Source organism: Balaenoptera acutorostrata, chromosome 9, assembly GCF_949987535.1.
Source record: "Balaenoptera acutorostrata chromosome 9, mBalAcu1.1, whole genome shotgun sequence".
Classification (NCBI taxonomy): Eukaryota; Metazoa; Chordata; class Mammalia; order Artiodactyla; family Balaenopteridae; genus Balaenoptera; species Balaenoptera acutorostrata.
In genome coordinates, this window is record NC_080072.1 from 29,225,484 (window position 1) to 29,238,972 (window position 13,489).

Genomic DNA, 13,489 nt, shown 5'->3' on the forward strand with positions numbered 1-13,489 from the left:
GGCAACTGGATTCCCGACCCACAGAAGCTGTGAGGTGATAAATGTTTGCTATTTTAAGCTGCTAAGTTTCAGGGTGATTTGTTATGTAGCAATAGATAACTAATACAGGGCAGGAGAGAATGGTTATTAAACAAATAATTTTAGATGTGTATGGCTTCCCACATAGTTTGGTAAATGCGATTTTTAAATCTTTATCATAGGTATAAATTATTCACAAAATTTGTGTGAGTTGGAAATGAAATAATGGATACAGGAGTACTCAGAAAAGTTCTAAGTGTACATATATGAAATGACTAGACACTACCAAATGTAAAACTGATAGCTAGTGGGAAGCAGCCACATAGCACAGGGAGATCAGCTCAGTGTTTTGTGACCACCTAGAGGGGTGGGATAGGGAGGGTGGGAGGGAGACACAAGAGGGAAGAGATATGGGGAATATATGTATATGTATAGCTGATTCACTTTGTTATAAAGCAGAAACCAACACACCATTGTAAAGCAATTATACTCCAATAAAGGTGTTAAAAAGAAAAAAGAAGTTTCTTGTAGCTTGGACAATAACTCTGTCTGTCCAGGGTCTCAGGGTGGGATTCATGGTGCAGTGGATTGAACACTGTGTGTCAGTAGACCTGGATTCCAATCCAGGCTTTTTCACTAACTGGCTGTAGACTTTGAAAAAGCCACTTCAGCTCCATAGGATAAGTAAGTTTTGATCAATGAGAGCAGACTAAGACTATGGATATAGTATTGAGACTCTTTGGTCAAAAGTGACAGAAATCCAACTTGAAATGGATTATCTCTAAGATCTAATTTAGGCTTAAAAAGATTGATTTTTAGTATTTGTTTGGCTTTTACTAGTTTTCCAACAGAATGTGACTGTAATTTTCCTTCACCTAAGAGTCTACTTTTAAGGGCATTTGTACATCAGGGTGAATGGAAAAAAAAAAAAATCTTTCTTGAGAGCATTTAGCCAAGTGAATCAAGTATACATACAAGCACTGAAAAAAAGTATGAGGGCAATGACGTCTAGATGCCAGGCACGATAGAATCAACTACCAGTGCCTGTTCCTGGTCATCTGATTCTTTTTTGTTTTTTAATATTTATTTAATGTATTTGGCTGCACCAGGTCTTAGTTGCACATTGCGGCCTGTGGGGTCTTTCGTTGCGGCATGCGAACTCTTAGTTCTGTCATGTGGGATCTAATTCCCTGACTAGGGACTGAACCCAGGCCCTCTGCACTGGGAGCATGGAGTCTTAGCCACTGGACCACCAGGGAAGTCCCTGGTCATCTGATTCTTCCACCCAACCTACCTCCTATCACTTAGCCTAGAAGAGGTGTTTTTATTTCAGGAGGTGTCTCACATACCCCTGGAGTCTGAATTTTGCAGCTATGACCTTAATGATGTTACAGGAGGGTAAGCCCTGGCATGACCCTGAGAGTAGGTATCTCCTTAAATTGTTCCTCCTTGGCACCTGACTTGCCTCACCCTAGTCCTGGCCCTGTGTCATTTCCTTTGGTCCCATCAAAGAGAATCAACAGCACCACCGTCTTCCTTGTAGGCAGAACAGAAAGCTGCCTCACCAAAGCGTTATAAGAATAATATGAGGTCCCCTGGACCTCACCATCTTCCTCACTGGCCTTCATCAATATCCCAAGGTCTAAGCATTGGATCACTTTCTAAGGCAAGAAGGTATTGGGAGAAGTACAAAGGATTTGGAAGAAAAAAATACATGTTGAAATTTAGGTTTTGGCAGAAAATAACTGAGGGAACTAGGGAAAGTCAATTACTTGATCTGGGCCTAAGTTTTCTCTTCTGTAAAATGAGGAAGAAAATATAAGCCTTGTCTTTCTGCATGTGTTATGTGGATCAAGGGAAATACTGATTGAAAAATCATTTTGAAATCTGAAAAGCAGTATGTAAGTGCTGACTGTGATTATTAAGGGTTAATACACAGTAGAAACTAACACAACATTGTAAAACAATGATACCCCAATTTAAAAAAAAGAGTTAATACACGGTTCTCTCTTTAGCAGTAATGATGTTATCTGTTCAACCCTTAGGACACCGAGAAGAAGGGAAACAGGTTGAGCAGGCTTGCATTGATGAGCACAGGGTGAGAGCATGGATATATGAATCAGGACTCTTTGATCAAAAGTGAAAGAAATCTAACTCAAAATTGTTTAGGAAAAAGACAAAGGAACTTTCTGAGGGGACATCACACTTAACCTAGAGAAGAACAAGGGTGGAGCTGATCCTCAGGGAAAATTGGAAAACGGACTCAAATTCAACCAGGACTTCATTTTTTCCTGGGAGAGAATCCTTCTCTACTATGTAGACTCTTCTTCCATATCCTGGGAACCTGACGGATAGGTGCTCCCAGTATTCAAATCCTGTCGCTCCCACCAGAGGAGGCTGATCCTTTCCTTCGTTTCAGTTCTAAACACTCCAGGGAAGGATGCTGATTGTCTTGGCTGATGTCAGATGCTCACTCCTGGACCAACTGATGCCAGGGGGGCAAAATCCCCAGAGGACGCATCGCAACTACCTTTCCCAGAGGGGTGGAAACACCTGGGAGTAGCTCTCCAAATGTCCTCTGCAATAAGGCCCTGACCAGGTGGCTGGGCTGCCACACGCAGCAGTTTAGGTTGTGCTGTAGCCCCGGCGCCTGGGGAGAAAACTAAATGCCAGGCAGCCGCATGAGAGCGCTTCATTTCTGAAGGAAGTGTCCCCCAAAATGTGACAGCAAAAGAAGTCTTGCAAAACGTTAGTCCTAATGAGAGGGTATGGGAAAAGTTTTTACTGGGAGAAAGGCTCTGCTTATGCCAGAGAAGCCCTTCTCAGCCCTTTGATCAGAGCTTATGAGGGCAAGGACCTGCCTGGGCTGGGATGGGTGACGATTCTATTCTCTCAAAGGTAAAATCCCCTCCTCCTTTCTTTTTGATGGAATGGAATGGGAAACTCAACTCGGCAACTCATGTGAACGGGAAAAATGCAAAAAATACAAACTAGGAGTTCTTTCTTCAGACTTTAAAGAAAATATTGTCCTTCCCAATGTTGTTGGTGGCATATTTCAAATTGGATTGTAAATGTAGAAGGACTCCAGTTACCTTCATGACCTATTGCCTGGATGTTTAGCAGGCACTGAACCCACTCCATCCCTCCTGCTGAACACTGCTGGGTTAATCTTCCTCAGACCCCCAGGTTCTAATCCCCTCCACTGCCTGCCACTCCTCACCTGGGCACCCAAGACCCCCCACGCCATGGCCCCACCCCCCTTTCAGGTTCATCTCCTACTTCCACTCCAGTCTGTAAACATAGACCTTGGTTACTCCAACCGAGTCTCACCTCCAAGCCCAGTGTGGGCTGTTTCCTCTGCCTGGAATGCACTGCCTTTTGAAACCTTCCCTGTTTGTCCTTTATGAAGCCTTTCCCGATAACCCCAAGTAGATATGACTTCTCTTCTCCAGAACTCATGGATTGTACCTCCTTACAGCACTCACCACACTCTGTCTCAAGTAATATTTGCCCTTGTTTTGTTCCATTTTCCCAGGTGAAAAGATCCTTCAAAGAAGGGATTAAAAAAAAAAAAATGGTGGTAAACACATATGTTTTTTACTATGTGTGGATACTGCTATGTATTTTATGTTATTTAAGCCTCATAATAACCCTTCTTACAGAGAGGTTTAGCAACTTGCCCAAGGTCACACAGCTAAGCCAGGATTCAAACCCAGGTAGTGTGCCTCCCTGAGTCCATGCTCCTGACGACAATTACACCACTTCTCTGGAGGCAGAGGCACATTTACTGTGAAGCCAGCAAATCCCTTTCCAAGGCAACGTACTTAATTTATATTTATAATTTGGTATTCTTTTCCTTAAAGAGGCCCTCAAGATTGTATTAACTTCAGGTTCTATAAAACTGGATGGAAATACAATGTCTTATTCATCTTCGAATTCTCTTAAATCTTGTTTAGTAACGATGATCATCATATCATCATAGTGATGATGGGTCCAAGTCTTATAAAGAGCATTTACAAGGCATTTTCAGCCATCTCACTGGATAGTCACAACAACCTAAAATTTAGGCATGGCCATTGCCACTTTTACAGATGACAAAACTGACCTCAGAGACACAAAGTGATTTTGCCTAAGGCCACCCAGCTAGTAAGTGATGGAGCCAGAGCTGAAGCATGATCCCATCTGTCATGCTTCCTTCATTTAGGTCTTTGCTGCCTGTGGGTTCTGAGAGCCTTTCCAGTGCTTAGCGATGACGCCCCTCTCCACCCCCGCCCCATGCAGACCCATTTGAAAAGCACTCCATCACATCCAACAATTATCTAAATTGAAGTTGTCCATCCTGCCTTTTAAATTCTTCTCCAGATAATGAACCTTTTCAACCAACACAGGGTGCTTGATGTTAATCACAGAGAGAAAAGCAAATTCAATCTATTCACCTTAGAAGAGACAGAGTCTAAAAGGTATAGGAATTGCATTTACCTTCCAAGCCCTAATCTTGATAATTTCTTCAGGGAAACTTCTTCAACTGCCTGTCTTCAAGAGACTTGCAAAGCTCTCAAGCAATTGCTAAGTGATACTAGAAATACATTTGCTTGTATCTAGAGAGTTTTGGTAAGTAGCCTATAATTTATCTCTCTGCATTACAGAAAGCCTGGAGAAAGCCTTCTATATTATATAGAAGCCTTCAGCTTTCACAGCTGATATGTAAACATATTCTCAAACTAGAGGAGCCCTGGATCATTAGCAACGTCTAAACACTGACCCTGGAGGAATCACTCTACCTCCATTCCCAAGGACATGCCAGCTCTAAATGTCATACAGGGAAGTACCTCCACCAGCAGGCCCTTGTCTTCTTCCCCAGACTTAAGCAGTCAATGAAAAAGAGGTAAGCAAAGGCAGAAACTGAGAACTCAGTCTCTGTAGTGAGGCCAGCCCGGGTGTGACCCCAGCTCTGCTCCTTACCAGCTGGGCGGCTTATGCAAATTTATTAACTTCATTCATTGATTCAACAAATACTTGCTGAGCACTTATTAAATGCCAGCCAGTGTTCTAGGTACTGAGACAAAGGAGTGAACAAACTATCTCATGGAGTTGGAGTTTCCCTTTGTCTGCAAAACGGAAACAACTGAAGCACCTAGCTCACAAGGCTGTTTAAGGATGACAACTCAGCATGGGACTGGCTCAGGCTTACACTCTGAAAAAAATAATAAAACAATCTTTAACCTTGATTCTAGATATTTAAAACATTCGGGGTTGTTTGTTTATATTCTGAGCACTCCAAACCCTACTTTTCAGAAAATTCTCGAGGGATTTCCCTTAACAGGGAATGTAAGAGAAATAGTTTCTAGAGCTTTGGGCCAGGAATTCCCTGGCAGTCCAGTGGTTAGGACTCTGCACTTTCACTGTCCAGGGCCCAGGGTTCGTTCCCTGGTCAGGGAACTAAGATCCCACAAGCTGCAGAGTGCAGCCAAAAAACAAAGTTAGAGCTTTGGGCCATATGGTTGGAAACTGTGAGGGCAACATGAGGGTTAAGTACACTTGGTAAACCCAGCCATGGTCAGAACTTGCTCAGGTGGCCGTTGCATAGATATTCACAGGGGCTCTTCACGTCTCAGTGGCAAGGGTTGAGGTGGACGACCCAACCAAGAGATCCTCACTCCTGTCCAGATCTGGTACCTGTGCTCTTCTTTGGGCCTCTCTGTGATGTACCAGAACCCAAAGACCATGTGCTGGTCCATCCCTCCTTGTTGCATAGACACAGGCTCAGAATCACTCTGTCCCTGACAGTCAAGTGGGCTGTCCTTTTCTCCCAGTCCCAAAGAATCACACTTTCCTTCCTTTGTCTTTTTATCATTGGGACTCCATTTACCAGTAGGGTCTGGGGTCCATTTCCTTGCTCCAAATTTTTGAGATGGGGTGAAACAAGAAGCAAAGTTAAATCTTATGAGATAGTCAATATCAACTATTTTTTTTGCCTAAAGGAAGGCAGGAAGAAAGGAGGGGAGGAAGGGAGAAGAAAAGAAAGAAGGAAGGAAAGAAGGGAGGGAGGGAAGGAGGGAGGGAGGGAGGGAGGAAAGAAGCAAGGAAGGAAGGAAGGGAGGGAGGGAGGAAAGAAGGAAGGAAAGCTTAAAGAAGCCAGGGCTAGAATTAGGTAACTACTCATCTATTCTACTTCCTAATAATAATTATTATAGTTGATGGAATGCTTCCTCTTTACCAAGGACTGGGCTAAGCTAAGCAAAGTTTTACATACATCACCTCACTCAATCATCACAGCAACTGCACAAAGTCACCCCCACCCCATTCAATTATTTCCATTTTAAGGATGCAAAAACTGAGGGTCAGAGTTGTCAGGAGACTTGCCCGAAGTCCTTCAACTTTGACCACAAAAGCCATGAGCTAGATGTTATATCTTCTATGTAACAAGGATGGGTTACAAATCATTAGCCTCAACGACTTCCACTACCTTTTTGTAATGCTATATTATCATTATTATAAGAGTAATAGTGTTCAATATAGGAAATCTGAAAATTGTACAACATATGATAGAAAAAATTTAAAAATGACATAAATCAAAGATAAGTTCTATTAACATTTTGGAGTCTCTTTCATTCTGTTTTTCTGCTTTTTAACAAATTTGAAATTGTACCGTTTATCTTGTTTTGTATCCTGCCTTAAAAAAAATAATTAACACTATGTCATGAGTATTGCCCCAAATCATTAAAAATTCTGCAAAAAACTTATTTGGTTATATTATATTGATACATAAATATTATACCATTAGTTGTTCAACTGTTTTCTTATTAAAATTAGTTCATAAATTTTGCTGTTATGTGCCAAAGATCCTTGTACAAAATCTCTATTTTTAGGCCCCAGTGGCAGCCATGTTTGTCATTTAGAGGTGATTTCCCTCTGACAAGTGTCATCATTTACATTTTCTGGTTGTTTAGTCACGATGCCATCGTACCTCCTGGGTGCTGGGGTGTGAGGGCCCAGACCAAAGGCCAAGAACAGGCAAAGTGGCTGGACCTACAACTACTCCCCTTTGGTGCTGCCCTTGGCCCAGCCTGGTGCAGATTTCCCAGGGGAAGCAGGGAGGAGCAGAGTGGAGGGAGAAGGGAGAGCACACCTGGGGGTCCTGCCCTGTCCCCTGAGAGCTCACTACAGGCTGCCACACAGCCAGCTCACCTCGGCCCTGCCTCGGCACCCATGGATATCACCTAGTGGGGTCCAGGCTCTGGACACTGCACTTCCTGCAGCCCCTAGGCCTTTGCCTTCCTTCTTCTGCAGCAGACTTCCTACCCATTAAAGAGAAAACAGAGGACAGTGAACAAAATACTTCCTTTTATTTCTTTTTCCCTTCCTTCTATTTCTTTTTCCCTTCCTTCATTCACCAAACCTATTCTTAAATGGCCAAACTCACTTCCTCAGTCAGAGAAGAAAGGAGGGAGCTGACTTCTTTCATTGAGGGCAGGGAGAAGAAAAGGAAGGGAAGAAGGTAGAAACACAGCTATTAGACTACATTACCAGTTTTATCTCTGGCTTTGTGATTTCTTCCCTAAAGTCTAACTTTTTTATATTTTAAAATATTTTACTCAACAAGATTTATTGAATGTGTAGTATGTGCCTATATTTAATGCAGTGGAGAATGGAAATGACCGAGGCTCATCTTAAAAAAATTCATGTAACTTTGCTCAGATTGGTTACTTATTCAAAAATTTAGAATATTGCCTATAGTAATTTTCCTAGATACTAGAAATGTCAAGTGACTTACTAATAGAGTTCTAAAAGTCTCGGACCAAAGTCTCTAGCCATTTTTATTTTATTTTTTCCCCCTTTGTGCCAGAGTTTTCTGTTTCAGATTGCCAAATTTAACAAATAAGAACATAGGACACTCAGTTAAATTTGAATTTCAGATAAACAGATACCTTTAGTATATTTTATGCAGTAGCTGTAAGTATGTTCCAAATATTGCATGAGGCGTAACACAAAAAAATTATTTGTTGCTTATCTAAAATTCAAATTACTGGGGCCTCCTGCATTTTATCAGGCACTTCTATTTCTATTGAATAAGAAATTGCCATTTATTATGCATCTGTATTAACCTGGAACATTTAATCCTCACAATATCTCTATCAGGTACTTACCACTATTCACATTTCACATGCAAGGAAATTGAGGCCTCTAGAAACCAAATAACCTGTCTGAAGTCACAAAGCCAGGAAGTAGCAAAGACAGCATTCAGACAAGTTTGTCTGACGCCAGAGCCCATGTTCTTTTCTCTGGATTATAAATACTTATAATTTAAATATTGTCTAGGTCTGGAATGTTCCACTGCAATCCGTATTTCAATAGAATGTTTGATTTCCAGTTGAAAGAACAATTTATATAAAGATGAGGTGGAAATTTTTCTCCTCTCCACGTAATATTTAGAAGAAACATTTTTTTCCCCCAAACCACTTAAGCAAATGGCACTTCAACTCTACTTTAAGAAATTTTCTAAATTTCTTCTAAGTTTCTAAATGTAGTAGACCTTATCCAAAGCAAGTGGACGTTTCACTGTACGTCTGTAGTAAAACATCGCCCTCTTCTGGACATACGGGCATCCTACAACAGAGATGGATACAAAGGGTTTTTAAAAGTTGGAACAAAAGTACAATTCAGTTATGTGCCCAACTACACAATGAAAAGCTGTTGTTATCACTTATCAGGTGTATATCTTACTCTTCAAAGTGACTCCTCAGAATTGAAGCAGAAAGACATTTTGGAACTGACCAGGCAATAATTTTCTATCCATTTTTATGGAGGTGGCTGAGTGCTGGGGATAGAAGTAGGTAAAATCTTTAATCTCAGTATACACCTTAAATAACCTATAATAATACCTAACTATAATAATAACTATAGTAATACTTAAACCGTCAGAATCAAATAGCTACAGTGCATCCTGAATAGGAAGAACTTCACATGCATAAGATGAACGGAGAAAGAATATAGTGAATATAGGTTGGCATTCGCACTTTGGTGTCAAATAGACTGCATTTGATTCCCTCTCTTCCATTTATAAGCTATGTGACTTTAGGCAAGTTATTAAATTCTTTGAGCCTCAGTTTCTTCATCTGTTAAATCATAATTATAAAAGTAGCAGCTTAAGTGAAATAAGCCAGATAGAGAAAAACAAATACTGCATGGTGTCACTTAAATGTGGAATTAAAAAAAAAAAAAAGTCAAACAGAAAGTGAAAAAGTGGTTGCCAGGGGCTGGGGGGCAGGGGGGAAGGAAATAGGGAGAGGTTGGTAAAAGGGTACAAACTTTCAGCTATAAGATGAATAAGGTCTGAGGACCTAATGTAAAACATGGTTACTATTGTTAATAACACTGTATTGTACAGTTGAAAAAAAAAGCAGTTAAGTAGGCCAGGTTTCGGAAAGATGAAATAATACCTAACAGAGGTAGCTCATTGCTAAGAATTAAGACTCTTACGTATGAACTCATATTTTATGATTAGGTCTGCCCCAGTTATTAATTGTATAGAATCAGCTATTTTAAGTTTTGAAGCACAAAAGCCAACAATGTAGAAGTATAAAACCAGTTTCTTTTTTTGAAGTGTCTTTATTTTTACCAAAGCTTTGGCTAACAGCAAAGATTTAACAAACCAAATATTTCTCTAATTATCCAAATTTTAGAGCTGTATACTTTTTCAAGGAAATCAAGGATATCGATACAAAGATGTTTTGGAACAGAAACCTCAGAAATATGTGAACCTATGAAATTCATGGCAAAGATAATCTATACTTTGTTTTACCTAATTTCAAAACTAAAAAAAAAGTTAAAAATACATCAAAATAGTAGAATGTAAAAAAAGAGGAAAGCATCTGAATATTCCTACCATAAATGATTAAGAATATCCAGCTATCTAAAATACTATCAAATATCAGAAAGTCACTATACATTTAATTTTCTGGCACTATTATCATTGGAAGTGACATATAGATGATGTAAAACTCTACGGAGTTAGTTCTCTTTTGTCTGGCGGAACCACTGCCTCACATTCTGCCTTCAACCACGGAGAATTAAATGGCCTGTAAGGGCAGAAGGGAAGAAGAACTGGAGCTGTTAATACTTAAATCTAACTTTGCTAGCAGTGTATTATAAATCACAAATTTGAGGCAATGCTCTACCTTTAATTTCCTGCAAAGTTAATTAATTCAGACCCAGCTATTAAAATTTTTTGATCATTTAACTTCGGACTGAGTTCCAACTATGGAACATAGGATTACAGAGAGAATGCTTCAGTGTAATTTTCAAACACTCTAAGTGCCTTAAAAGCAAGTAATACCAACAAAAATACCAAACACTGATATCTTAAGTATAGGTCTCTTATTTTTATTATAGAATTTCAGACCCTAGTGGCAAATTACCACAGTCTACGCTACATTTGTCTTTTAAAGGAGGTTGAGTCCATGAGAACTACAGAGTGAGAAGATTCTGCAAGAATTTGGAGGAGGAATAAAGATGCAGGTCACAGCTGCTTGCTCTCCTTCCTTGAAACATATACATATGTTCCAAGGGCATGAGTTTTAAACAGGCCATTTTACCCTTGAGCTCTGGTGGTCTTCATCCTCAGATGAAAAGAGCTAACTCTCCATCTGGTCACCACCTTGTATTCACTTAATGTCATCACAGGATAAAAGACAAAATGATTGCCTCGTGTAACCGAAAATTCCTGGGTTGACTTCAGACATAACTGGATCCAGGGACTCAAATCCTGTCTGTGTGTTTTGATCTTTGGCTTCTGCTTTTACCCATGTTGTTTTCATTCTAAGGCAGATTCTTCTTAGGCGGTATCCCAATTAGCCACCAGTAGGTCCAGTCTTAAATCTACAAGCTGAGCAGCCCTCATAGAAAAACGCTTTTTCTCTAGTCCCAGCAAAGCTGATGTTTATTGGCTTTGACTGGCCTTGCTAACCACAGATCCACCCTTAAAACACTAAGTCTACAGAGATGCTGCACTCTCAAAGGCTGGAGCTGGTGATGTACCCACTCCTGGAACCAGAATGTGAGGTCTATTCCACCTGAACTACATGGGCTGAGTATAAGGGTGATGCCTCAAAGGCAAATTTCAGTCTAACAGCGAAAGGGGGAATTGACACGGGGCATGCAAAACACCTGAGCTTTAACTGGAGCGGTAGAGACAAAATAAAAATGAAGAAAAAACCCAAAGCAGATTCAAGAATGTTCCGAGGGGGAACCAAATGGATTTAATAATATGAACAGAAGGAAGGAGTCAAAAATGACTCAGCTATATATTCGTTGACTCTTCTAAGGAAAGATATAGAAAAAAAAAAATGAGTGAAAGGTTTATACTCTTTGATTTAGAGCCAGGACCTTTATGGGAACCAATTTGGAATGGAGACTAATTAGGCTATTGTATTGGCCAGGGGCCAGGGTTCTCCAGAGATATGGAAGCAAGAGGATGTGCATATACATATACAGAGAGAAAGATGTATTTTAAGGAACTGGCTCGGGACTTCCCTGGTGGCACAGTGGTTAAGAATCCACCTGCCAATGCAGGGGACATGGGTTTGATCCTTGGTCTGGGAAGATCCCACATGCTGCAGAGCAACTAAGCCCGTGTGCCACAACTACTGAGCCAGTGCTCTAGAGCCTGCGAGCCACAACTACTGAAGCCCATGCTCCCTAGAGCCTGCGTGCCTCAACTACTGTGAAATACCTGCACGGCAACAGCTAGAGTATATAATGTTTGACCAAAAACTGGATACCATCGCCTAGCCAAGTTGACACATAACATCAGCCTACTTGAATTCTGAGTGATTCTCACACTGAGCCAGAAAGGTTGGACTCCCAATGCTCAGGCCAAACTCGGACCAATTAAATCAAATATCTGTGGGTGAGGCCCAGGTAAAAGTATTTTTTGACAGAGCAGTCATTCTTCAAGCATGGTTTCCAGACTAGCGACTTCAGCCTCACCTGCAAACTTGCTAGAAATGCATTCTCTGCCCCTACTCCAGACCTACTCAATCAGAAACCCTGAGTTTAACCCTGGCCCTGTAGCCTGTGGTTTAACGAGCCCCCCAAGTGATTCTGATGAATGCTCAAATTTGAGCACCACTGGTCTAGAGTTCTCCGACAATACAATGCTAACACAGGCAGGAGCGTAATATTACACCTCCACTCTCTCTTAACTAGAAGGGCAGACGTAATTAGTAAGACTCTTTGGGTGAAAAAGCTATCTCCTCATTAAGGGTTTCTTAAGTAATGGTGTTTGTTGCAAGGATACATATGAAAATAAGAGGGGTCTTGACTGTGTGTGGCCAAGCTGCACTGAGACTGGGTATTTTTGAGATACAACAGATGTACTCATCTGACAGCAGCTCTGGTGACTCAGTGACAGCTTCACCAGTTGTTGAAGGTATAGTGTGTAGGTATAGAACTCTTGTGTTCCATTATAGTGTCTTAGCTATTCCGTCATTTCACCTCTCCTTATACAAACTGTATTTTTCTTCTTTATCTTCTGTTTAAACTCCTGAGAGAATGATTGGCTCAGTCAATCACTTTCACCATTTGGGCAGTGTTTCCTTAACATTTGCCCAATTTATAAGCTCTGCTGTCCAATATGAAGGCTGGCTTTCCTTGGCTCAGGTCTCTCTCCAAGCCCAATAGTTGGGAGCAGGGGAAAACAAAATGCAGGATGTTAAGAATCTCCTAAGGCCATTTCCCTTAAAAGGTCTGAGCCCCCTAACATGGGTTGTGGGTATGTCACACAGTGGGAGGCTTGGTCTGTTAGGGCTGTTTAGTTGGTCTCTGACCCTAAAATGTGTAGTTCTTTGACACAAAAAGATATCAAAGAGAAATTAAATATTTGTTCAGCTATACATTTTGAGGATGAGTTGGAAACTTTAACTGAAAAACTTTGGAAATGTTTCCCTTTCAATATTTCCTATAGGAGTCTTCTTGAGGCCTAATTTAGGAATGCCATGAGCCATAATATTTTGGAAAAAAATGAATCTTATTTGCATGCACCAGATTGTAGGGTCTGTATCTTATGCAGAAATTCTCTTTCCATAGTCTCATTCCCTAAGCCATAAGTGATTAGAAGCTTATCAGTATTTTTAAAAAATCTCATGTAATAAAAAGAAAAAAAAAAAAAACTCATGTGATAGTTTTCTCCAGATCACTTCAGATTGGCCCTCTAGGCCAATCTATTTTTTTTTGTGCAAGGGAATTCTGAATTGTGGGCAATAGGAAAAAAGACATTAAAACAACAAATAATTTGTGATTGAATTACTATGAATTATACAAATTTAAAATTCCCTTGCATGGTGTGGGGTGACTTTTTAATTGAACTACAGTTGACTTACAATATTGTATTAGTTTCAGGTGTACAGTAAAGTGATTCATTTATACATGTATATTCTTTCAGATTCTTTTCCATTATAGGTTATTATAAGAT